Here is a 24,627-nt window from a genome sequence, read left to right as displayed (position 1 = left end):
CATTTTCGGGGCGAATTCCGTCTGCGGGTCGCAAAGTTCGGCTGCTGCTGCATCGAGAGTCGGGGGAGGGGTGAGAGAGCTCTTATCGTCACGCCGCCTGGATATAACGCTCGGGCGAAGTTTGCTGCAACCTGCGCCGTTCCATCTCTCTCGCTTTGCTATATACTTGCTCTTTCTCTCTCGCGGGCTTATGATCTGCACTCTCCCCCCGTCTCATTTTCTTCTCTCCCGTGCGCTATCGCCCATCTCGAGCCTTGCCGAGGAGCTTTCTCTCTCTCTCTCTCTCTCTCTCTCTCTCTCTCTCTCTCTCTATTTCGGCAGCGTTAATTAACGACTCTCTGTACTCTGTGCGTATATATTTATAAAAATCGCGTTCGTTCTCCTATACACACGCTATGTTAACGTCCGTAACGCATCCGCGCGCGCAAAGTCAGCCAATTAACTTTCATCCCCTTGAAATCTCTCTCCCATCCTTTTGCGCCGATCATTTCTCCACTCGGAACTTTATCTCGCTTCTTCCTCTTCTTCCTATCCCACCGCGTCGTCGTCGTCTTTGCAGACATATTTCGAGAGGCTCTATCCGCGCGCTGCTGCCATATCGATCGGCCTTGTCGGCTTCGGCTCTCTATCTCGCGGCGGTGCGTTAGTATTACACCGTTCCGGTGCTAAGGCTAAATCGCCGAGCGAAGATGAGACCGTCACAGAAGGGGGGAGAGAGTCGATCGAGACTCAATCGAGCGAGATACCAATCTACTCATCCGATGTCGCTGTAGCCGAGGTGAAAATTCAAATTCTCGGCTATGGCGCGTTGCAGCTTGTGTGTATATTGTGCGCCGCCGTCGGGCTTGTCGTGGAACGATCTTTTGTAGGGGTGACGGTAGAAAACGATGCGTTGGCGTATAGGTTATTCGTGAGTCAGTGGAAAGCTGCTAGTTGGATCACTCGGCGTCTGACCTAATCCGGCCTGAACTACTTATATCTCTAGCTGTGTCTTTAAAAACCGCAATCAATCGCAAAGAAAACAAAAATCTCTCCGCGACGCCTCCAGAAGCACGTGTATATCAGATCTCATTATTCACTCCCTAAAAATGGCGTCGGATCGCGTGATACGCCTTTCGCACATACACACAGAAGTGCCTCGGTGCGCGAATCTTCGCGTGACCATCCGCGGAAGAGTGCGAGAGCAAACAAAGAGCGCCGGCGAGGGAAGGAAAGGCAAACAAAGCCGGATGTGCAAACTCTCGCGGAAGAAAGTTTTGCAAAGACAATGGGGAGAGATTATTTATGACGCCATACTGCGTATTATAGTATATTGCTTAAAAACTTGCGGGAGTTTGTGATTTTTGCACAGAGTGGCTAATACGCGGGAACGTCGAAAGGGCGAGTCACGCGAGCGGTGGAGTTGAAAATTGTTTGTTTATTTTTCTCTCGCGTGCCAAGTGCAAAAATGTCTCGTGGAAAAAAGGATGATTGGGATCTTATTACCGGGCCGAGCCGAGTGTTTTATTCAAGACTTCCTTCCCTTGATACGCTGTGGAATCGTGTTTCGTAGCGGATATGCACCGTTTGCAAGAGTAAACATTTTCAAGATTTCGAATTTACAACATTTTCAAGATTTCGAATTTACAACATGCAGTGCCTTCAATTTCCATCATTGATTCGTCGCGCTAGTCAGCGAAAAATCATCGACTGCAGGCTCGTTCCCGCCTCGTAAACGACGAAACGCTCAGAGGCATCTCCTCTCCCACGGGAAATCCGCCGCTGCGCAGAATCGAATACGAATTAGAGCGCGTAATCGAGAAACAAGCGTCCTTCCCTCTCTTTTCGCCGCCCTTTGCGCGATACACACGGCGAAGTTTATCGGGCGGCGCAAGTTCGTCATCTCGTGGACGTGACTCCGGTCCGGAAAATGCCGAGAGAGTGGGATACGTCGTTAGGAGGCTGAGTTGAACGGGAGAGATAAGTGAGCTGCGCCGAGATTTCAGCGTATTTTCGTGTATGCTTTCGGCTCACTCTCTCTCTCTCTCCTAATTTGCTCAATCTTACGCCGGAGTATATAAGAGTTTGAGTTTGCGCTCGGAGATTACGCTGCGGAAGTGGACCGTCTCGTCTCTTTTTATACAATCTTCGTCGGAATGCGCGAAGCGTTATTAAAATCTTCTCCGAGTTGAAAAACAATCTTCCCGGCGCGGGGGCGTACAATTAAAAGTTCGTGAAAAATTGTCGTTCTCCCCCGCCGCGCACTATGCGTGCAAAATTCGAAATACGAGTTGCGAATTCGCGTAGCAAAAAGATTCCCGCTTCCGGCGCCGTTACATCGTGTAACTTCGGCGCAGCGTAACTTCGAAATAACAAGGATTCCCGAGTCTCGCGTGCGCGCGCGCGCGCGGCAAACTCTCTCCTGTGCGCGAGATAAAAACCGAGAGGAAAATTGCTTAAACTTGGAGAGCATATTGAAGCCGTCCGTGTAACTTTGCGAAGTTCGCCCCGGCCGCGATTGGAAGTTCGAAGACTCATCGTCGTGTACGAATCCGGAGTAAAGATCGTTTGTTTAAACAATTTATTCGCCTCTGAGAAAGAGCATCGAATCTCTTTTCAATTCGAAACTAGCCCGTACGCGTATCCTCCCCTTATCCGGTCCGGCGATCGCCTTAATGACTCTATAATCCAGCCGGGCCGAATCCTATCCAGCGATAAATGGATGTCTCTCCTTGCAAATGCGCGACTCCACGCCGAATTGATTTAGTTTCGGAACAATTCAATTGTAATTTCCAGTCGGCGCACTTTTCGCTCGCGCGAGCGCTAGGGACAGGATTGCTCGGATTCCTTCTGTCGAGAGTTCGGGGCTGCGCGATTGCAATCGGCCCATGTGTGCGCCAGTGTGTACAGGGCCGCGGCCGAGGAGGGAAAGAGAGGAAATGGTTCGGAGGAATGAGAGAAATGCTGTTGAGGAGGATTCTACGCCGGACGATGGGAGATACCTCTACTGCTGGAAATCCCGAGTATTTTTGCCTGAGCCGGCCTCGTATGAAAGTGTCGTTTTTATTGAAAAATGCGAAAGTAATTAGTTGGAAGCTCTGGGGTACACGAGTATGCACAACACGCGCTCGGCAACAGACCGAACCGATCAATCCGACAAATGCTTCATTATCCCTCTCCGCTTCCAATTTCACTGCATCAGTAGAAACCGCGAATCGAGAGGGGGGAGAAAGAGAGGCGGAACAAAGCCTGCCGAAGCGGAGCGAACGCAATTAAAGAAATGAGCCCAACGAACGAGGTATAGCTCTCATCCCAAATGCTTGCGGCTATCTGCTCGAATTATTCGATAAAGAGAGATAAAATCGCCTAAAAAATATCCATCAAGCACAACGGAGGACTTTTTCTCCACGTGTATAGTACCTTCGAAGAAGTTTGACTTACTGCCGTACAGCAGCGCGTGGCGCGGGTTATAATACTTTCTTTCCGCGCGGGCGCAAACTTACTCGCGGATAATAAAGCCGTACAGCTATACCGGCGCTGCGGAAAGTTCGCGCAGTATAAAATAATTTCGAGCGGCACGTATACACGCACGCTTACAAACGCGCTCGTTCTCTCTTTACCTGTGCGCATCCGTGGGTAATTCGAGGTTTATACCCCCCGAGGCTGTACGTCTCGCCGAGAGAAGTTTCTTATATTCCAAGGGAGTTTCCTTTCGGTGTGCTTGTAAAAGGGTGCGACGTCCTCCTCATATATATTTTTTCTTTCGTCGAACGAATTTTACGCGGGAAATTCAAATTCCACGAAATGCTCCTTTTCAATATCCTCTCTCGCTCGAGAGCAATACCATCAGAGCCGCGCATTAAAGCTCTCGCTCTTCGTTCTCCTCCTCATTTCGCAAATATCCTCGCGTCTCCCGGCGCTGCAGACACACTGTTTCTCGCGCGCACAATTTCGCGAAATGGAAAAAGGCGGGTCTGGACGGCGCGCGAGTTCTGCCGCGTTTTAATTTAAAGTTTATTGAATCGCGTGTAATTTTCTTTCCTCTCTCGTGGACAGCCGCAAGCTCGCTTCGTCGCCGCGATGATTTTTTTCGCCCCGCGGGCGTCGACGCAATTCATTTTTTCCGCGAAACGACGCTCTCTATTTCTCTCTGCTGCACGTATCCGACGATTTTGAGCTAGTGAATATTTCCGTGTCACGGGTATACCGTAATCAGCGAAAAGCTCTCAGCGACAGTTTCCAAGAAGCGTCGCCTTCCAGCGAGCCCCTTTAATTAAGTCGCTAACAAGGCCCAGTGTCTCTTGGCAAATCCGGACACCGGCAGCGGAGCCTTATCGACACACAGGGCACTTACACGCCCGGCCGAATATCCAGTCTCCCGCAAGCTTCGTCGCACACGCACAGCCGTCTAGCCGCAGGAACCTCCTCTCTGTGGCTTTCCAATTGAGCAGGTGCTCTGCCGCTGGACGACGGTGCAATTAATTCTGGCGTCATGTATACGGAGCTTTTTCCTTTATTCTCGAGAGAGTGCTGAGCTTTTCGGGACGATGTATACGCGGACGAGAATAGAGCGGCAAATCGAGTTAGCAGTGGAAGAAAGCGTATAAATCGCGTTAACGCGTCTGATATTCGGCGGCGATGCGTTTCAGGCGCGCGAAACCCTCGAAAGCATTGAAGCCCTATACGAATTTCTTTATTTTCGTCCACACTATCCTATCGAGTTTCTTCCACGGCTCAGTTGAAAAAAAATCACGTGAACTCGAATCAGAATTCAACGTCTCGCGTCAGGATAAAAGAAATGCCAATCCCACCGAAATTCCGGCTCTTCAGCAACGCGCTTAGCTTTCGTATACTTGTACGAGTGCGCGCAGGTGACGACGCCTGATTAAATCGCCTTTTTCGAGGGCCTGTTCACAAGTGTCCGTCGCGCATGGTTGAGGAACCCTTACAAAGTGCAGTACAGCCGACGAAGGAATGTCGCCTCCATTGTTTCTGTGGGACGCTTTTTTTTTTATCAATATTCTTTGAAACCTGCGCTGGAGAGAAAGTTTGCAAAAAGCGAACGCATCAGAAACAACAAACTCGTCTCGCAAGAAAATTATCGGTCGCGCCCTCTTAAATATTCAAGCTCGACTCGCGGCGCCGTCCGCTGCACTCTCCGAAGTTTTCCCGAAAACCACTTTAACCTGTGCATCCACGGATTTCCCCCCTCCCACTTCTCTCTCTCCTCTATTTGTTTTGCAAAGTGCTTGGCGTAGCAGCAGCAGCAGCCGTTATTTATGAATAATACAAGTCGGCCACGGCGTAGGTTTTTCTTGAACGCACTATACACTCCGAAGTTTCCGCTTTGTCGGCGACTCTTTCCCTTCACTTCTACGTTCCGTGAGCGACATTCGCTTCGCAGGTACAGGTCGTGCGGTAAACTTTTCACCCCGAGGATAGAATCGTTCGAATTCGAGAAAACTTACACACATACACACAGTCGCGTGAAGTGTAATTTCCTCATCCATCCTCGACCAGCGCGCATAGCTCTCATATCCATACACACATACTCTTCGGAAGACGTCGGCGGCGGACAGAGAAGAAGGAGCCGGCGCGACAAAGGGAAAGCCCGAGGGCTGTCGGCGTCCGTCGCGCGGCGATGGCATTATTTCCAATTTCAGCAGCGCCGGCGAATTCAGACGAAAACCGCCGTGCCGTAATCCGGCCATACGTATTCGGCTCGGAGGATCCCTTCGCTCCTATATACTGCAACGGCTGCTACTTCTGCTGCTCTCGTAGGACACTTGATTAGAGCCGAGCGCCGGCAGCTTTTCTTTCCTCGTCGTCCCCCTTTTTCCCCCTTGCGCGGGAGTGGCTTCGAGCCATTGTGTGGGTGAGAGCTGAGGGAGGACACTTTGAGAGAAGGACCACTGCGCGGGAGTTATCGGACGTATCTGACGATTTTCGTGCGTGCAAATTCTCGAGCGCAATAATAACAATAATATATACTCGCGGCTCATGTAGAGGCGGAAAGTTCACTTCGTCTCTGTACATTCGGTTATGCATTCAGCGGCCGTAAATGTCCATCAACTTTACGAGAGAGAGAAAGAGAGAGAGGGAGAGAGAGAGAGAGAGAGAGAGAGAGAGAGAGAGAGGTATATTAAATGCCAAGTCGTTAAAATTAGTTTTCCCCGGCTCGCGCAGGAACAAAAGTTTCTTTGTTGTTGGCAAGTTCCCGTTATCGATGTATTAAGCGCAAGGAACTCGCGCTGGTTTCAAGTTTAGTTTTCAAAGCTGAAATTGTTGTCGTACATGCAACGCTGCTTGCTGCTTAGCCTCTCCGTGAATCCACGCTTTTTTTCGTCCCGCAACTTTTTAATAAACAACACAGCGTAGTCGTATTTAAACTTTTCTCCTCTATGGGCAATTCCGCCGATGACGTAGATACGCGCCGCAATCGTGTAATTAAGAGCCAAGTTCTCTCGAAGGCGAAAGGGTACACGCGATAAACATCTACCCCCCGAGAGAAAACTACAAGCTTTACGGCGTGTTTACAGCGCGTGTACTTCCGGCCTCCATTAACAGTCGTCTTAATACAATTAACTTCGAGCGCGTGTACGTAGGATCGATTTAAATTCCATCCGCGCGCGTCGCGGAGTTCTTCTCAATTACGGATAATTTGACGCACCTGCAGGAAACTTCTTCGAACGACGCGAGGCATACCAATTAAACTCCGACTCAACGTTATATACGAGTCCATATTTTTCCGGGCGAGTAGTCCTACTCGTACGTCGCTTTTGACGAAGTCGTTAATTCGAGGGAGAAGAGCCAAAAGTGAGAAAGATAAAGAGTGACGCGCGCGAGAAAAGACGCGACGGAGAGAATGGAAAATCGAGGCCGAGACAATACGAGAAAGCGCGATATCATCGGGGATATAGCCGGGAAAAAGGCGGCGAAGGAAGCGACGTCGAGAGAGAGAGAGAGAGAGAGAGAGAGAGAGAGAGAGAGAGAGAGAGACAAAAAGGACACAAAGTAAGTCTGGCAGGCGAGCTACGTCCCCGCAGGAATTAAGTTTTAAGGCGCCGCCAAGATTTATCGTCGCTCCCGCGCGCTGACTTCTTCGTTATAACGCGCCGCGCCTTGAATATATATATATATATATATATATATATATATATATATATATATATATATATATATATATATATATATATATAATTGCGTCGCTGCTGCGCAACGGGAAATAAAGTTGGAAGTACGGAAAGGGACGCATAGACACACTCACACACACACACACGGAGAGAAATATTAAAATCGACCGATGAAAAATGAGCGACTCGACGTTTGACGCGGCGGCGGCGGCGCATTATTCCAAGACGGACATGGAAATGTTATCAATTTTGCATAGGGTGAGGGACGACCGCATTGATAATTCAGTTCTCGGCGGGTGAATAAATCAATCGTCCTTTTTGTTTTATTGCCGCTGCTATTCTGCCGAGTCGACGTGTATTTTTCAGCAAGCCAAAGTCTTTCGCGAAGAATGAAGGGCTCGTTTGGGTTGGCAATTATCGGATATCGCGCCCTTTTCCATTAGGAAACGTATATTTATAAACTCGACCTCGTTTCCGCGACCCAAAAATGAATTCGCGACTAACCTACGATTTTTCTTTCTGTTTCAGGTGAGTACACTCCGCCAAACGATCTAACCCTGTACTACCTGTGCGTAAGTAAATCCCGAAAGTGGAACGTGACAATTTATCTCGCGTCCCACGATATCGAACCGAAAAAAGCAGCTCGGGGGGATAAAACGTGCTGATTTTTCGGCGTGACGAACTTTATTGTTTTCTTTTTTCCCAGCTCTATCTCCTAGCGCTCGCTGATTGATGAAGTCCCTCAATGCGCTCGCTGTCGAATACCTCTCACGAGTCTCTTGCCGTGGGTATGGAAAAAAAAGCGCGCGCGGATTCGAATTCACTTTCAAAGAGAGAAAGAGCTGAGAAATAAAAGAGACCATCAGCGGAGAGAAATATTTCGCGAGAGAGAGAGAGAGAGAGAGAGAGAGAGAGAGAGAGAAAATGGGAGTACGGAGAGATATCGAGAACCGCGATCTTTCCGCGTGGAAGGACTTGGCCTCTGTTACACCTAGAGCGAGAGCTGCGCGCTCCTCCCCCTCACTTTTTCAGCCTGTCGCTATCTCCCGCGCGCTCTTCTCTCCCGTTGAATTTTCTTTTTTTTCTACCCCTGCGGTGTATCTAACTGTCCTTTCATAGTCGCTTTCCTCTTTCATTCCGGCGTTCCTCTGTGCGTCGCCGTGTATGCCCTCTTTTTTATCCATTATTCATTTTTAGCGTTTTCTTTCCGCGCGTGATCCCGCTTTTATTGCGCCTTCGCTGGTTGCTGCCTCGTCCGCCTGTCGAACTCGCTGCACTCTCATTACCGCGCGAATAAACCTATCAACCGAATCGTCACCTGATGACGACAACGTCCTTTGGAAACGAAAAGACCTGCTCTCGTGTGTGTGGAAAGACGAGTCGAGGGAGAGATATCCCATCGCGTGGAAGTAGCGCGCAAATAAACGAGCGACGATGGTGGTTTGCGTCCCGCCGGGTTCGGATTTAACCCGTTTCGTGGAGAGAGAGAGAGAGAGAGAGAGAGAGAGAGAGAGAGAGAGAGAGAGAGAGAGAGAGAGAGAGAGAGAGAGAGGGAGGGAGTAGATGAAAAGTCGCCAAGGATTCGTTTGCAACGCGCGCGGCGGGCCTCCCGCGGGATGCGGGAAAACAACGCGTCGCGAGGGGCTTGTATAAAACTCCGGAGCTTGCGGGGAGTAATGAAGAAGACGGCGGCGATGAATGAAATTTTCATTCGGCAGTAGATGTGTGTCCTATATCGACGGATTTATATTTATAGAATTTTATCGCGGCACATCCTTGACCCATTCTCCCTCGTCGACGAAGTAACGATCATACGCAGCGCGCGCTCTATCCCTCTCGAATATATGCGCGTAGGGGGAGAACAGGGCTCGGCGGCGTATTCGAGTCACGGATAGCAGGACGGAAAACTGAAATAGCCGGGCGTCAGGACTTGAATATACACGGCTGTCGCTCAATATAACGCGTTTCATTGCCGCGTCGGATGGGAAATGGATACTGCAGATGGCTCGGCTAGATACATACACACAGACACAGACACCGCAGCCGCGCGACGTACGAGATTAATGGAGAGACGCGCACAGTGGCAGTTATTATTGCATCGACCAGTCTCTCTCTTCGATAGGAGTCACTCGTTTAATTCGGAAACTACGCGACTACGACGCTCTCCAGGAATTAAATCGAAAGAATATCGAAGCGGCAGTTAAACTTCGTTAAGCCTCAGCGAAGCGAGAGAGAAAGCAGTGGCGAGTTATGGCTATGGATTAAGCGCGAAACGACTTTCGAAGCGCGTGTGTATCTGTACACGTATAATTGTGCTTTATGCCTTTCTTCGAATCGATTGCGTTAGCGCCGCCAGTCTCGAGGCTTGTGCGAGATTAAAAATATCCTCCTCCGCCTCTGATAAAAAGCTGCTGGGGTATGCGATAAACAAGCTCTAGAGAAAGATCAAACGGACGTTTTTAATAATGTTGTCGAGTGAAAGAGCGAGGGCTGTATACAGTATTAACGAACTGATATTATACCCGGAAAAAAGCTCGCGCGCGTAATATTTATATATCCGCGTATCGCCGGAAAATTCATCGCCGGCGCGGCAGTCCCTTTATCTACCAATTTTGCGGAAAAGCTATACACTCTCCCCCTCACGCGCAACTTTTATACCTGTCAATTCGCCGACGACGTAAAAATATATAGATGGACGCGGAGAAGAAAAGGTCGGCGAAAGATGAGGAACTGTGAAATTTTTTTAAAAAATGTATAAAACAAACATAGCGAAGGGCCAGGGCCGACTGTCAAAGCCAGAGGTTACGCGGAAAATTGAGAGAGAAGAGAAAAGGGAAAATTAAGTGAGAGGGACGAGATAAAAAGAAAGGAGCATCCGCCGCTCTGCGCGAAACGAGCGAACGTAACTGAAATAAATAGAATTTGCCATTCGGTCGTCGCATCCGTTTCGGACGTCCGCCGCTTCCTCGTGTGTGTGTATGTGTGTTGCTCTGTCGGAGGAAGGGCTGACACATCCAGCGAAATCTTGCCTTCAGCGCGTTTTTCTCGCGCTCGACGACTGTTCGAACGAAATGGCCCCTGAGATCTCTTTTCCCCCCACGCCGGTTTTATTCCGCGACCTGAAGTCCTTCTCGCGCTGTTTGTTCGGGCTTTCGATACTCTCCCATTTTTGCGATATACGCGGCCGAATTTTTTTCTCGGTTCTAGTTGTTCAGTTTCGTTTTATTCTTCCGAAACCGAATAATCAAAAAAGTCGATCCAACACGAAGCCCGGCGAGAAAGCCCTGTTCCGAGATCATATCAAACGGCATTCGCCTCCGCGCCAAGTTCAGCGCGAGTAATTACGCTGATTAACCCCAAGAGCGCCGAGGGAGAGAGAACGAGCCCAGGAAGTTTTCGCGCCCGAAACTTGCCGGCTTTCCTCGTCCACTTTGACGCTATCTCCTCTGTACGAGAGGTAATGGCTGTATAATACGAGATCGGGAGATCGGCCGCGCTCGAAATTAGTCGTGTAAGTCAGCTGAAAAATCCCGGCCGTACAATAGAGCCGCCGTGAACAATGAGAAAGAAATATAGCGAAACAATGGTGAGCATAGAGACGCAGTGAGTATAGCAAGTCTCGGTACATGTAGAGAGAGGGGGAGTAGGACGAGGACGTAGAAACCGGAAGGAATCCACTCACTGGACCATAAAGTGTTCCGGCGCGCTAAAGTTCCTTCCTGCGCGCGCTAGCGCTGGAACTCGATCGCCGCGTCTCGTAGGAGCTATAGACGTAGAAATGTTCCAGCGAAGATCTCAAGGGGACGGATCCGAGAGAGAGACGTCTTTCAATCTCCTTTGCCACATCGCTCACTCCTTTGAATTTCAAGACGACGAGCGCCAAGTGAGCCTCGTCTTCGTCTCTCTCCGCGAAATTGTATAATTGAAAAGTTGCAGTTTCGCCGCCGCCGCGACATTTTCTTGTTATCGGCATTGTTATGTTAATGGAGAACTTTCCGACGACGACGATCGTGAAATGACTGAAATTTTTCTTGCTGACAAGGAGAAGAGATGGTTTTCCCTCGTGGCCACAGACGACTGCTGTCCGCTGAGCCACACGATTTTTTGCCGAGTTCGCTGCTGCGGCGGCTCTTCTTGCGCGACAAAGTTTTCGAGCTTCGCACGCGCCCTCGAGAGTCTTTAGAGATTCATAAGGGATCATTATGCGTTACTTTGGCTGAGGAACGAGTGTATTAATAAACTTTTTGTTTCATCGGAAACGATGATACAGAGGATGAAAATTCATACGTAGCCAGCAGCTGTCCGGCTGAAATAATATCCGTACGTACAGCCACAACACGGACAAGGTAGTTACGCCGCACACAGGTCGGCGCACGTGAGGTTAGGTCTGCCGGCGCGCGGTATCGATTGGATCCCAGCAGCACCGACGCGCCGCGCAGGTAAAGCAAGACAGACAGAGAGAATACTCTCAGCTGTAGCTATACCTATACACACGCGTACACAGACGTCTCTCTCTCTCTCTCTCTCTCTCTCTCTCTCTCTCGCGTTCATGCTTTCGATGATTTTACTTCCGCGAAATGGACATCGCAATTGCCATTGAGAGAGGGCTGTATCTTTCTCTCTAACAAAGATTCCTCGCAGCGCGAGAGATGGTTTTTCCAGCTAAGGGATCGGATGAAATTCATTTTCCGCGCTTCTTCGACCGATTCAATTAGCGGCTGCCGGCTCTCCTTTCGATATCTATCCTTATTATTTCATATACGCCAGCCGCGCTATCGCAACGATCGCGAGACTCGGCGAAAAATTTAAAGGCGAAATCCCAGAAAAAATACCATCCGCTCTCGAGGCACTAATCGTTTCTCTCCCGACGCTTTCAACGGCCTCGTTCTTTTCGCACGCACTTAGAGAGTGAAAGAGAGAGATGTAGGTAAAAACTCGCTGAATGGGTATTTACGAGGAAAGGCGCGACTGAAAAGCCTCGATGCGTTTGTGTAGGTGATGTCGTTAGAGCGTATTGTCGCTGGCATTGGTTTTCGAGACTCGAGGAAAAAAGAGAAAAGCTCTCAGGTGTCCATTACGCGCGATTAACTTGAAAATTCAGCCTCGACTGTCCGAGTGCCAAGTTTAGCGTCTTTACACGCGACGAATACTCTCGGGTGGTTACGCGCGCGGAGCCGCACGGACGATCGAAGACGCGCGGGGAGAGAGCTTCACGAGGGAGTTGCAAATGTTTCTCCCGCGCGCGATACACCCTTTTTATTCCGTGCTGTTTTTCTTCTTTCCCTTTGTTCTCGAAGGGTTTCTCTCGCTGCAGCGCCGGATTTCATTCGATGAAAAGTTAGCGCGAGCCGACATTATATCGCGAACTTGTTTACGCAAAGGGAGCTTTTTTCGCATTTGCATCGAGCGCGCGCTCTGCGGAATTCCGTTTGAGTGATTGGAAAAGTTTGATTGGCCGGCGCAACTGCAATAATTCCCCGGCTGCTGTGGAATATAAAGGAGACGGCTAGTATTTTTGCGTTTGAATAATTTTTATGATTAAAATTGCAAAGCGTTTAATTAACAGTTAATTCGCGTTTGATCTACAAACATTTTCGAACAGATGTATACGAACGTCTAAAATTACACGGCTCTCCGAGCGCCACTGAATAATTCATCCGATAAATATTCATCCCTTCGAAAAACAACTATGTAATCTCCTCTCCTCCACTCTCTCGGCGCAATAATCTCGAATAACAAGCCTCCCGGGCATCATCAACATTAAACGCCGTGTCCTCGCGCGATCGTCATTTCCTCCCGCTAATTAAGATCGCCGGATTCTGGTACCACAGCAGAAATCAACGTGTCCGATCAAATCTCTCCGGCTGTGGTGTCGGACAGACGCGGCGGCCGACGATACACACACACATACACACACGTGCGGCCTAAGACCTTAATGCTGGCGCACTCGAGACTCTTAACTGCTGCGATTAGGCGAATTACCAAATGCGATAAGGGCGCGGGCTCTCGAGGATTGCGGTCGAGGGTGGAGGATTATTATTTAGAATTTAGGGCCGCTCTTTTAACGAGCTGCACTGCGGCGGCGGCAGCTCCGCACTACTCCACTGCCGCAGCCTCTTTGGTTAATTAAACGTCTGGCTTTGTTTAAGCATCTACTTCTTTTCTCTCGTCGTCTGTTAAATATTCGAGGAAAAATGTAAATCGATCGATTCAACGTATTAGCCGATAGCGAAGCTCATCCCCATTGAAAATTACTGTGCTTATTCTTGATTAGCCCGAGGGTCACGACAGCGCTCTCGAACTTTCGCGGTAATCAAAAACAGATTCTCTCTCCGAAACTTTCCTCCCCTCTCTCTCTCACTCACTCTCACTCGTCGCCCGAAGAAATCCAGAGCGCGCCGAGGGATTAGGTGGCGCAGCGGCGGTGCTAGTACTCGTCGTTCTAACTCGAAATATATAGGAACAATTAGGCGGGTGGCCGTTTGCTAAACTGCGGTGGACCTCCACGCGAGTTTCCGAGTATGTGTGCGCCGCCTCGTGGCAGTAGTGCCGAGAGGAACGTTTCTACTACTGCCGCCGCCGCCGCCGAGGGAGAGAAGATTGCGGTGCAGAGCCCCACTGCATTTAACAGTCGAGCGAGGCGCATATGATGTCGCGAGAGAGAGAGAGAGAGAGAGAGAGAGAGAGAGAGAGAGAGAGAGAGGGATGTGGATTTTGCTGGTTGCTTTATTTTCCCAGACGGGCGTATGTATACGTATAGCATCGGCTGCAGAGGGAAAATATTTTTTGTAAAAGCTCGGCGGTATACACACCTATTCAATAAGTTACCGCGTGCGCAGGCCGTCGTAAAACTTTCCTAAATTTTTATTTTTCCCTCTCCGGAAAAACATCTTTTCTCTAGCCCGGGGAAAAAGCTCGACCGCAAAGTCGTCCTGGAATCTTCGATTTGGAAATCCGCGTCTCTTTCCGGATCGGGGACGCTCGGAAATGGTCAGTGCTATACTCACCCGTCCTGTAATTCGCCTCCGTTCCTTTTTACTCCGCCCCCCCCCCCCTTTCCACCCCCTTCTCTCTCAGCAGCCGGGCATTACCTTGTCGGATTATGGCGTCTTAGGGAGCACTCAGGCTCCCTTTCCTTTTATTATTCTTCTCCGCGAGCGCGCGCTGCCCGCATATTCGAGCGCGGAAAGCGCAACACTTTGCGGATCGTAAAGATATTTTTCCGAAAAATACACGACCTCCCTTATGGCTTTTTTCGTCGAGCGAGCTGGACACGCGCGACGGATGTTCTCCCCCGTGGTTGTTTGTTTTAACAGCGCGCGTGGAATTTTTATTTTTTTTAGAAATATACCAGCTCTCGACTCGCCGGGGTGGAAATTACAGTGTTGCCGAAATTCTGACTGGTCAGAGAGATAGTCTGCTGCATGTTCGATCGCGTTGTAGCTTCTCGAAATTTTACACCGCGATATCCCTCGCTTTTAGTAAAAGTGAAAAAAAGAGGATAACTCGGTCCAGCGCGCTAGGATCTTCTCGATTTCGTAGGATACAGGATAGAAGATCAGGCAGTGGTCACGTAAGCTGCTGCGTCTCCCGCGGGATCCTCGACTGTCCGAGAGAGTCAAGCCTCTTTGCTGTACTCCCTTCACTACGTCGAAGGATAAGATGGGATGAAGCTGTACCTGAGAGCTTTTAGAAGCTCCAGTCGGGAATGAATTTTATTCAGTGTATCGCTTGGCTTTTAAATCAATCTTACATCTACTCGACGTCTTTAGTTTTCGACAGTTTCGCCTCTTACCGATCTGTTTTCAGCTCTCCATCTCCGTAGCTCTCGACGGCAGAGAGCAGTTTCTCGTTTACTTGTGGCTGTTTTTCTTGATCGACACGCGGGGGCGGCATGAATTCTTAAACGAGCTCGAAAAGAGTTTCGTGTTGTTTCTCGCCGGGCCGCAAACTTGCCGAGTGGGAGAGAGAGATGATGGGAAAGTAACCGAGGATCGTAATTAACTTGTTGAATTATTGATGCGACGACTAGCATTTCCCTGGAATTATTAAAGCTTCGGATGGTATAATTTATCTTCGAAACAGAAAAAGCTTTCCTCTGCGTTTCGAGATACTTTTAATTCCACTCTTCTTTTTCATTTTCGAGAGACTCGCTTCCAACATTGTCGCGCCTCTCTTTCTATTTCTGCATTATCCGAGAGCGAGAGAGAGAGAGAGAGAGAGAATGGATGAAAACGAGAAAAAAGGGTGCGAGCTTTCTTGCCCTCGACTCGTTTCGAAAAAAGGGCGTATGTGTACTGTGCGCTAGCTCTCTCGGGCTGTCCGAGCCACATGCACTCGGATGTGCTCCTTTTTCCACTGACGATACGAGGGTTTGAAGCTTTCGAGATTGCCGACGGCTGTTTCACTCGCTTCTTTTTTTACTTTTTTTTTTTAAAGTAGAAGGCTCGAAAGCGTCGTTGCGCGACTTTATTAGACTTGCGTAAGGGGAGCGTTCGGTGAATTATGGAAAATGTAAGATATAATCTCGACGTGTCTATACGCCTCCGTCAAAGAAAATCCATAAAATATCCATTCAAGCTTATACAGCCATTCGGTTCTAAGAATCAATAGGGCTCGTGCGGGACAAAGTAATCCCTGCATTATTTAGCGCTTCTATTGCCCCAACTCGTGCTATACTGACACTTGCTCCGGATCACATCATCGCTCAATTATTCAGAGTTTCTAAGCTGCCTCGAGTATTCCGAGCTTACCGAGAAACTAATTTAATCGCATCACTAACAAAACCATCCCTTCCCCAGCAAGATATACCCACCAACGCACGATTTTGCATAGAACGTTGAATCCGCGTCCAAATCAAGCAGACGACCGCAGAGCAAATAAATAACCCACATACGGCCGGGCTCAATCTCGTCGTCCTGCATATCCTCTGCTTCACCCGTCGGAACGAGACTCGCCCACGTCCATCCCTGTACTCACACATCGCGCGCTTGCATAATAATCTCCGCCGGTCGCATTAATGCTCGCACGTTCGATCATTAGCCGGCGCTGCTGGACTTATGGTAAACGTGCGCGCGCAGGGGCATTATGTAGAGAGAGAGAGAGCCTTTAGCGGCGGCTTCGCGGTTTCTGTGATGAAGCGCGAGTAGCGGCTATTTTTACCTCGCGGTTCGTTTGCTGCGGTGTCTTTGACTTTTGAGGTTATGTTCGAGAACGTAACATGACTGTCGCGACAAGAAATTGGAATAAATTTTATACTCTTCGAAGCGCACGGCACATACGCGCAAAATGTATAGCATCGAGATATCGTGTGTCGGAGCCGAAATACGAAACACAGAGAGCGCCGGATTTTTGGGTCTCGCGTCTCTGCGAAATTCAAGAAGCGAGCGCGCTGACGTACTCGAGGAGGGCTCGCTTTAAATTCGAGTGCCTTTCTGTCCTTTTGTGATCGCGCGCGCCCATGCTTTTTAATCCTTTTTTTCCCGCTGCGGTGAGGTGCACACACACACACTGCGCGCGAGTATCGCTTTCAGGGGAGGCTCCACTCGAGGATTTCGTCGAAAGGGGTGCTGGTTTTAAAATATTCGCATATAGTATACAAAATATAATTTTGCTATAACAAGATTTTTCTCCTTTTTTGTTCCAGGTGAGTACTGCTTACTAACTGCTCCGACTGTCGGGTTGCACACGCGTGAGTACAAAAGCCACGAATCTCTTCAGGATAGGGTGTCGGTGACGCTCTTAATAAAAATGCCATAACGCGCAGAGAAGCTGTCCCAAGAAAACAAGCCCATTCCTATGAACTCACCCCTCGATGACCCATTCACGTCGGTCTACGACAATAGAAACGAGCCGCAATTCGTCCATTCATATAAAAACACGACGACAGTAAGATTCGCTGTATGACAAAGACCGCATTCATTCGCGCCCCCGTCATAATTTCCCCGTCATTACGCATTCGCGCAGCGATCGATGCCGGGTGTCGCGACGACGACGCACATCCCACTTCGGGGCTTCTGGAGAGGCCGAAAATTCTTTCGACCCTTCCCTATACCCACACATACCTACACCCGCCGGATGCTTTCTTCTCTCTTTTTGTCGCTTCGATGGGCTTCCTTTTTGTTCGCTGCGCGCAGCCTCTCGAGAGTCTGTCTCGAATCGTTATTGTTATCGCGTGTATGTGTAGTGATAGAGTGCATTAAGCCGATAAAAAACTTTCGCTGCGCAAGCTCATCCGGAAAAAGACTCCGGAAAGATACACGAGATTGGATGTATAGGCTGCTGCAGCCGGCGGCGATGGCCCGTGAACGTCGGCTGATTGATTAATTTTGTTCGCGCGGTCATCAGTTAATTAATCGCGCGCTCGCGCGTATAATGAACGCGGCCGACGGTTATTGGCAGTTCCACTGCGCATTTGATGAATGCTTCCGCTTTATTTTTTTTTTAAACGAACGAAGCTCGATTGGAATTTTCCCGCGTCGCACGACAACTCGGTGTAGATTCATTTACCGGAGCCGGCAATGCTTCACTCGCGAAGTTCGGAAGCACGAAGAGCTGTTAGAAAAACGAGACACCTTCGGGAGAAGGAGGGAAAAAAGGGAGAAACGTGCATAGGCCGAGGCGCACGCATACTTGCAGTGTATACCAGCGGCGCAAAAGAGGAAGAGGAGGAAGACGAACTGCGGAGCACCTAGACCTCGCAAAGAAGTCGAGATTTATCGAGAGTCCGCTGGAGCTCGCGTGCACTCCAAATAAGTTATATCGCGCGGGCCCATAAAAGTCCCTGTATAGCCGGGCGCGAGAGAGAGAGAGAGAGAGAGAGAGAGAGAGAGAGAGAGAGAGAGAGAGAGAGAGAGAGAAATCAGCGCTAAACAAACGTGCCACTTTTCCATGGAAAACTTTGTTTAAACCTTCTTTTACGAAAATTTCACTCGTATCTCGTATCCCCGCGATGTACAGCCAAAACCATCATTCTTCTCGTGCCAATATACCCCTTCGAAGTTTGCGTTCTATCATCGACTGCGGCGTTATTTTCGTTGCAAAGTACGCTCGCGCTCGCGCCATCCATTAAACGCCGTTACCTACGTCAACACGACGAAGCGCTGCAGTTCCGAGTTTACCTCTCGTCGAAGACGATGACGTGGTGTGTATAGCTGATGTGTGTGTGCGTGTGCGTGAAACGGAGTGTCTATCCAAGTTCGTTAAACATCAAACAAGCGCTGCGGCTCCTGCAGCGTATAGTATAGTCGACGTCGTCGTGACCAGGAAATTGATCGATTGCGCGCTTGGACGAATAATTTGCCGACGAATAATAATAATGACTCCGTGTCGGCGGAGCATCGACCTTTTGGATTCTTGTTTCGACGCTTCGTTATTCCAGGTCTCGTTGTGTAATTGCGGAGCGTTTCGTACACGCACTCGTCGATTTTTCGAGTGGATGCCAATTACAGCGACGAGAGAGAGAGAGAGAGAGAGAGAGAGAGAGAGAGAGAGAGAGAGAGAGAGAGAGAGAGAACTGCTGTTGAATGGGCTGTTCGTGTTATATTCTTCTCCCATCCTTTTTTTCGCGGAAAATATATTTTCAAAACAGCTCGCGCCGGAAAAGCCGCAGCAGCGTTCGAAGAACAAACGGGCGCGAGTTTGATTTTCCGCTGCAATAGTGCAGGCACAAGCCTCGACCTTATTGACAGAGAGAAGCTCGCAGAGGTTATGACGACAACGAGGCTGCGTGTGCTCTCTGCTTTGTATTCAGGAGAGCGAGCCGCGCGCACCTGCGTGGGTGTGTACACTCCGACGAGAGAGTTTTAATCAGCGGTGGCCCCGTGACTCCACTTCGCTTATCCACTGCTGCAGCGCACATATAGTAGTAGGCGCATTCGAAATATGAAGTATACATTCGGATTTGTTTCATCGAGGATTTTGGAATTTAATTACCGGATAGCCATCTCTTGCGCGCGCGCGCTACTTATTCGCGATAAGAATTCCAATTTCCAGAAGTTTGTACTTCAAAATCTCTCGCATCTAAATTGAGTTGTTAATCAAGACAATTTATTTCTCCAGATAAATGCACAGGAGTGTTAAACACAGCAGTTGCGCAGGTGACTCTAATGCCGGGATTTTTTCCCCGCAACGGCTCGCTCTTCGACTCCCCTGCGAGTGTGTACGTGTACATTTATCTCTGAAAATAAATTTCATAGCGCGCGGCACGAGAGCATTTTTTATGAAAGCTCTAATTGCCTCTGCTCATGCGAGCTCGACGCATATAACCAGCCGTTTTATAGGTTTATCTTCGAACGAGCTGTTAAATCACGTGAAATATATAAATACCGCTATCGCGACCGATGCACAAACGCGTATCCTTGCGTAAGTAGAAACTCGTCCCCGAGAATTTTAATCGCCCTCTGGGGATAATATTCAGGACCCTATTGTATACGTGTAATGGCCAGGGCGCGAGAAAATTCTTTATTAAAATAGCGAGAGTTGTTGCTCCCGCTGCCTGGCGAAGTAATTAAAATAGCTAAGTCCCAGGCTACACGTATATAGTATACGTGCACAGGAAGAGAGAGGGAAGCGAGAGCATTATAATAAGTACACGCGAGCTTGCAATTTACGCGCCTAAATTGTTCCGTACTATTTCAATTTCAATCTGAAGGCCTTAGTCGGAATGGAAAATCGCGCTGCTATATATTACCGCCGGTTGAGAGAATATAATTAACGCAAATGAGCATTGTGTTTAACACTCCCGCGTATAAACTTTACTAGCTAATAGAAAATGATAATCGCGTAGGCTTACATTACTCGCATCTGAAATAATTTTCAAAAAAATCATTAGTGACGTTTTCAAGTGTGCATCCGCGTTTTTCGCGAGTCACCAGCTCGAATATAGGCCACAAGCCTGCCGAGAGATTGACAGGCGCGAGGAGCGATCGAATATTAAAAAAAAATTGTCGCTCTCTCTCTCTTGTCGTGTCTCTGTTAGTGTCACGTGCCGTCGACGAGGCCAACTCATCCTTCTGTAATTGCGTTCATCGTACATTGAAACGTCAATTCGAACGCGACGATTATTTCAGGCCTGTGTCGTCGTTGCTACTGCTGCATCAAACGGAATTTTCGCAGAAGAGAGGACTCTTGTGATCTCTCTCTCTCTCTCTCTCTCTCTCTCTCTCTCTCTCTCTCTCTCTCTCTCTCGCTGCTTTTAATTAAAGCCGCGCTCCGGATATGTATACACCGAAGGGGATGAGAAGACGAGGTATTCTTTTGACGCGCCGTTTCAAAAAATTTTTTCGCTACCCGCTTTTTCGGCGGAGTTTAATTAAGAGCGCAGAGAGGGAAAACGCGATTTGAAAAGAGTCTGGTATTTTTCGAATTTTTCGCGTTCATAGACAGCGGATACGCACAGTATGGTTTTTCTTACTAAAATTACTATCCATTTATCAAAATTAAACACAGCTCGCGCAGTATACCGAGGAGCGAGCTAACTAGCGAATCGGAAAGGGCATAAAGAAAGCGCGCAATATACCGTGGCGTACATACATCTCGCTCGTGGCCGGAATACGTGTGTATACGGGAGGATGAGCGCTGCAGCGACAAAAAGAGATCGTACGTCTCTATGGGCGGCTTCGTTACGCCGATTTATCGTTTAATAAAGAGTGATGCATTGCCGCGCAGCCGCGCGCGGCGTCTCTTATTTTTCGAAACGCACAGCAATTTTCCCTTTCTCGTGCGGGCCAGCGGCAGTTTTAAACGCGAGCTTACGCGCTTGTTTGTTCGGAGGTTTACGCGTGTAATGCGTTTTCAATGCGAGGTTCGGTTACGCGCTGTACGCGGTCTTTTGCTCGGATTTGTTTTTTTTCTCCATCTATACCTGCTGTGCGATTCTTGAATGCGGCTCGGCTTGTTTATTAGCAAGAAATACGCGAGCCATTGTTCGCTGCCGCTGCTGCAGTCAGAGAGAGGGGAGATTGATTTTCATTATTTCGCGAAATCAACTTTTTCGCGTTTGGAGGAGAGAGAGAGAGAGAGAGAGAGAGAGAGACAGAGAGAGAGAGAGAGAGAGAGAGAGAGACAGAGAGAGAGAGAGAGAGAGAGAGAGAGAGCCCATTGAAATTCGCTCGTTCGCTCGCTAACGAGTTTTTCATAGACCCTCGTCGATGATTTTTTTCCTCCGTTTTCGCGGAATATTTGAGCAAATGAAGCAATATTCGAGACTCGAGTGCCCGGAAAAAGCTTTCAAACTTCCGGGCCGCCCTTGACGCATCGAGTTTCGATTAGCGCGAAAAAGCGCTGTACACACACTCACACTCCGTAACGGAGATATTTGTTTATTTCTTCATTACGACTGGAATCGACGAGAATTTCTCTCGAATACTGTTTCAGAGGCAGGTCCGAAAAACGTGTATACGCAGCGGCTAATTAATCGAAAAATTAATTCTCTCAACAATTCGCAGTTTAATCAAAAAGTTCTTTGACGCAAGCACGAGCGCAAAGTCTCTCTCTCGGTAAAAGTTAATCAACGTCGAGCAACTAATTATACCCGTGTTTTTCGAGATTAAAGCTTCCAATTATGAACGACGCGATCTCGTTCGACTCGTAAACACAGGAGAGCGACGCATGTGGGGTTCGTTCACCTCAGCACAGGCGGCTATACGTCGATATCTTCGAATATAATTTTAGAGCCGGGCGTCCCACTTTTCCGCTCTATCGGCGGATATTCCCCCGTCTTTTTTTCGGGCGAACGCAGATTGATAGCGCCGACTTCGCCGCTGAAAAATAATAGCCGGGAGTTTCCTTCGCTGCGTTTTTTCTCGAGAACTTACGACCTCATTTTAATGACGTCGGAAATTGTCGTCGATGAGCAAAAAAGCAGACACCGGTGAAATCCTCGAGTACCCGTCGTCACCCTTTGACTCGATCGCGCATACGCGCATACATCAGCGTCGGGAAAAATCGCTGAAGCCGAGCTTTCACCTAGACCGCGGGAGTTTGCGCATGTTTGACTTGTCAAAGTCTCGCTCCCTTGTCTCGTTTTTTTTTCTGCGTCGTTGTCGCGACCCTCGTTGTATCCGATTCGTCTCTCGAAATTTTCTTGTCCGGCGTCGTCTTGTCCTTATACCCCCTGCGACGCAGTTTTGTGTAGCTGCCGTCGTCCCTCTGTTTGCTGTAGTTGCGGCTGGTGGAGCTTGAAACAGAGAGTGTGCAGCTTTCCGCTCGTTCGCGTCGCGACGAAAAAAAGGGGATGTTGAAATTTAGAGGTGGTTTTTTTCCCATGGGGTGGAAGGTCGGCAGCTTTTATTTTTCGCTGAATAATAGAGTAAAAGCAGCGTTTTTGCATAATAGAGAGCTTGCATTTTTCGCTTTTTTCATGCGAGCAGAATTTCGCATTTAACGGCTGAAAAATCTTAGGAAGGCGATCCGCGCGAGACTCATCGTTTGGGAATTTTTCAAATTCTGCATCGATCCTATCGTGACGGAATTGCGTAACGATTGCTGCTGAATTTCGAAAAAATATTCTCCGGGGACTGAAAAATTTGTACACGATCTTTTCTTGTAAAATTACGCGCGAAAATCCTCTCGCGAGATCCGCTGTACATTCCGCGTGAGTTATATCGCGTTGCGCCGATGATTTACGAAGGGCGTTTAGCTCGTAAGCCCAAGCTGCAGACGATATACTCGTGGATTACGAAACAGACAGCGCAACGGACGAGTATAGTTTTCTTTCCGTATTCCGCTCTCGTCGCTGCTGCTGTTGCTGTTCCTTTGTGACGCTATACTCGCAGCTGATGATGGCTACTATAGAATCTTTTTCTCTAACTTATCGGAAGTATCGTTAAAAGCACGACTTTCCAACAAAAAATAATATTTCAAGCACGTGCCAGTCGCCGAATGAAAAGTCGAGCCTACGCACCAGCAACTGCAGCAGCAACAGTAGCGACTCCTCTGATGTTTTCTCTCTCTCTCTCTTTCTCACAGGAGACGCCTCGACATGAAAGGCGGAAGGGACTCAGGGCGCGCGCATTATACACGCGCGGCTAAAGGGCTTCTTTGCGTAACGAGAAGTATTCTACTGCTAGCCGGCGGCGCGAATCGTCTTTTTCTTTTTCGATATTCGCCTGCCGAGAAAAATGGACTGCTCTGCTCTCTTTCTCTCTGTGTGGGTAAATAAAAGGAGGCAGCGCTGCAGCAGCAGCCTCTCTCTCTCTCTCTTTTTCGTGTCGCTTTGAGAACTCGCTCTTCTTTCTTTCCGCGACGTGATCTTTTTGAGGAGTTGGTTACAGTGTGCGCGAAAGCAGTGTCAAAAGGAAACTCCACAGCAGCGTATATGGTTAGAGCGTTGGTATAATGAGCGCCGACGTGCCGGTGTTTTTTTCTGATTAGAAAGTTCCATTTGCCTTACATATATTCCAACGAAAAAAAAAGAAAAAAAAACAGATAGAGAGAGAGGAAGAGGAAGCTGCAAAGCTCTTGAAATCCTAATCTTCCGCGAGAGCGGAAGCTCATGCAATCGTTAGCACGCCATTAGCCGCGCGGACAATAACTGCTAATGAAAACCCATTCGCCGAAATCCTCCTCTCTCTCGCCGAATATACACGATAAATAAAGACGCGGCGACGGGCAATACCAATTTTCGCTCTCGAGCTTAATCGTCCGTTTTGCACACAATGGGACGACGACGACGGCGCAACTTTCCCACTGCCGCTTTTATATTTACACGTGCGCACAGTCGACGGCGTATCCGTGCGCGAACGAGCTGTATACACACACTGGGATGCGGAGAAAGAGAGAGAAAGGGAGAAACAATTATACGCGTGAGAGGTAATCAGGCGCGTGCGCGTGAATACCAAGTTGCCCGCGCCGATATTGTAATGGCTGTTTGCTTATATACTCTGGCGTCAGCGAATTTTTTTGTTCAAAGCTTCAAGGTCGTCGGATCGAGGTATACCTCGGCGGACAGCGTCGCTAACGACTCGGAATCTCTTTATCGATATAGCCCGAGAAATATTTACAGCGTCATATACACACACAGCAAAGGCAAACGCGTAAGCCGGATTACTCTTTGTGGTACACAAAGAGAGCCGCCGCGCTGTTGGCTGGTTCGAGTGGCTTTTCCGTTCGGTTCCGACGGTTTGCAGCGACGCCCTTTCACCGCTCTGTACACCGTACATATAGTCTTTATTTCCCCGCGTGCGGCGCTCTTTTTGTTCAGGCCGCAGGATTACGCGCGAGTTTCACGGAAGCTACAGCGCTCTTTGACGATATTCGCGGATGCGCGGCTTTGACTGATTGCCCGGCTGCTGGAGCTGGTCATTAGCCGCGACGACGGGGAATAAAATCTCCGAGTCTGACCACAGCCGTGTCTGCACTACTGCGCGCGGCTTATATCCTCCTCTCTGCTCCAAGCTTCTGCGTTTATTTACCCCTGTCACCGCGTCGATGCAGAGAGAGAAGGATGTGTCTTGAGAAGGGGCTGCGATGGAGAACCGACAATTAGACTCTAACGAGGTATTCGTCGGGGCAA

General features: G+C 48.9%; 1 protein-coding gene across 7 annotated transcripts in view; it reads left to right on the top strand.

Moving 5' to 3' along the window:
* Positions 1-24,627, top strand: part of LOC100113917 (max dimerization protein 1) — a 187,420-nt gene that overhangs the window by 128,695 nt on the left and 34,098 nt on the right. The gene's annotated exons all lie outside the window — the stretch shown is intronic.

The sequence above is a fragment of the Nasonia vitripennis genome, chromosome 5 (genome assembly GCF_009193385.2).
Source record: "Nasonia vitripennis strain AsymCx chromosome 5, Nvit_psr_1.1, whole genome shotgun sequence".
Taxonomy (NCBI): domain Eukaryota; kingdom Metazoa; phylum Arthropoda; class Insecta; order Hymenoptera; family Pteromalidae; genus Nasonia; species Nasonia vitripennis.
The sequence above is the reverse complement of the archived record's forward strand: the minus strand, read 5'-3'. Positions and strand labels throughout refer to the sequence as shown.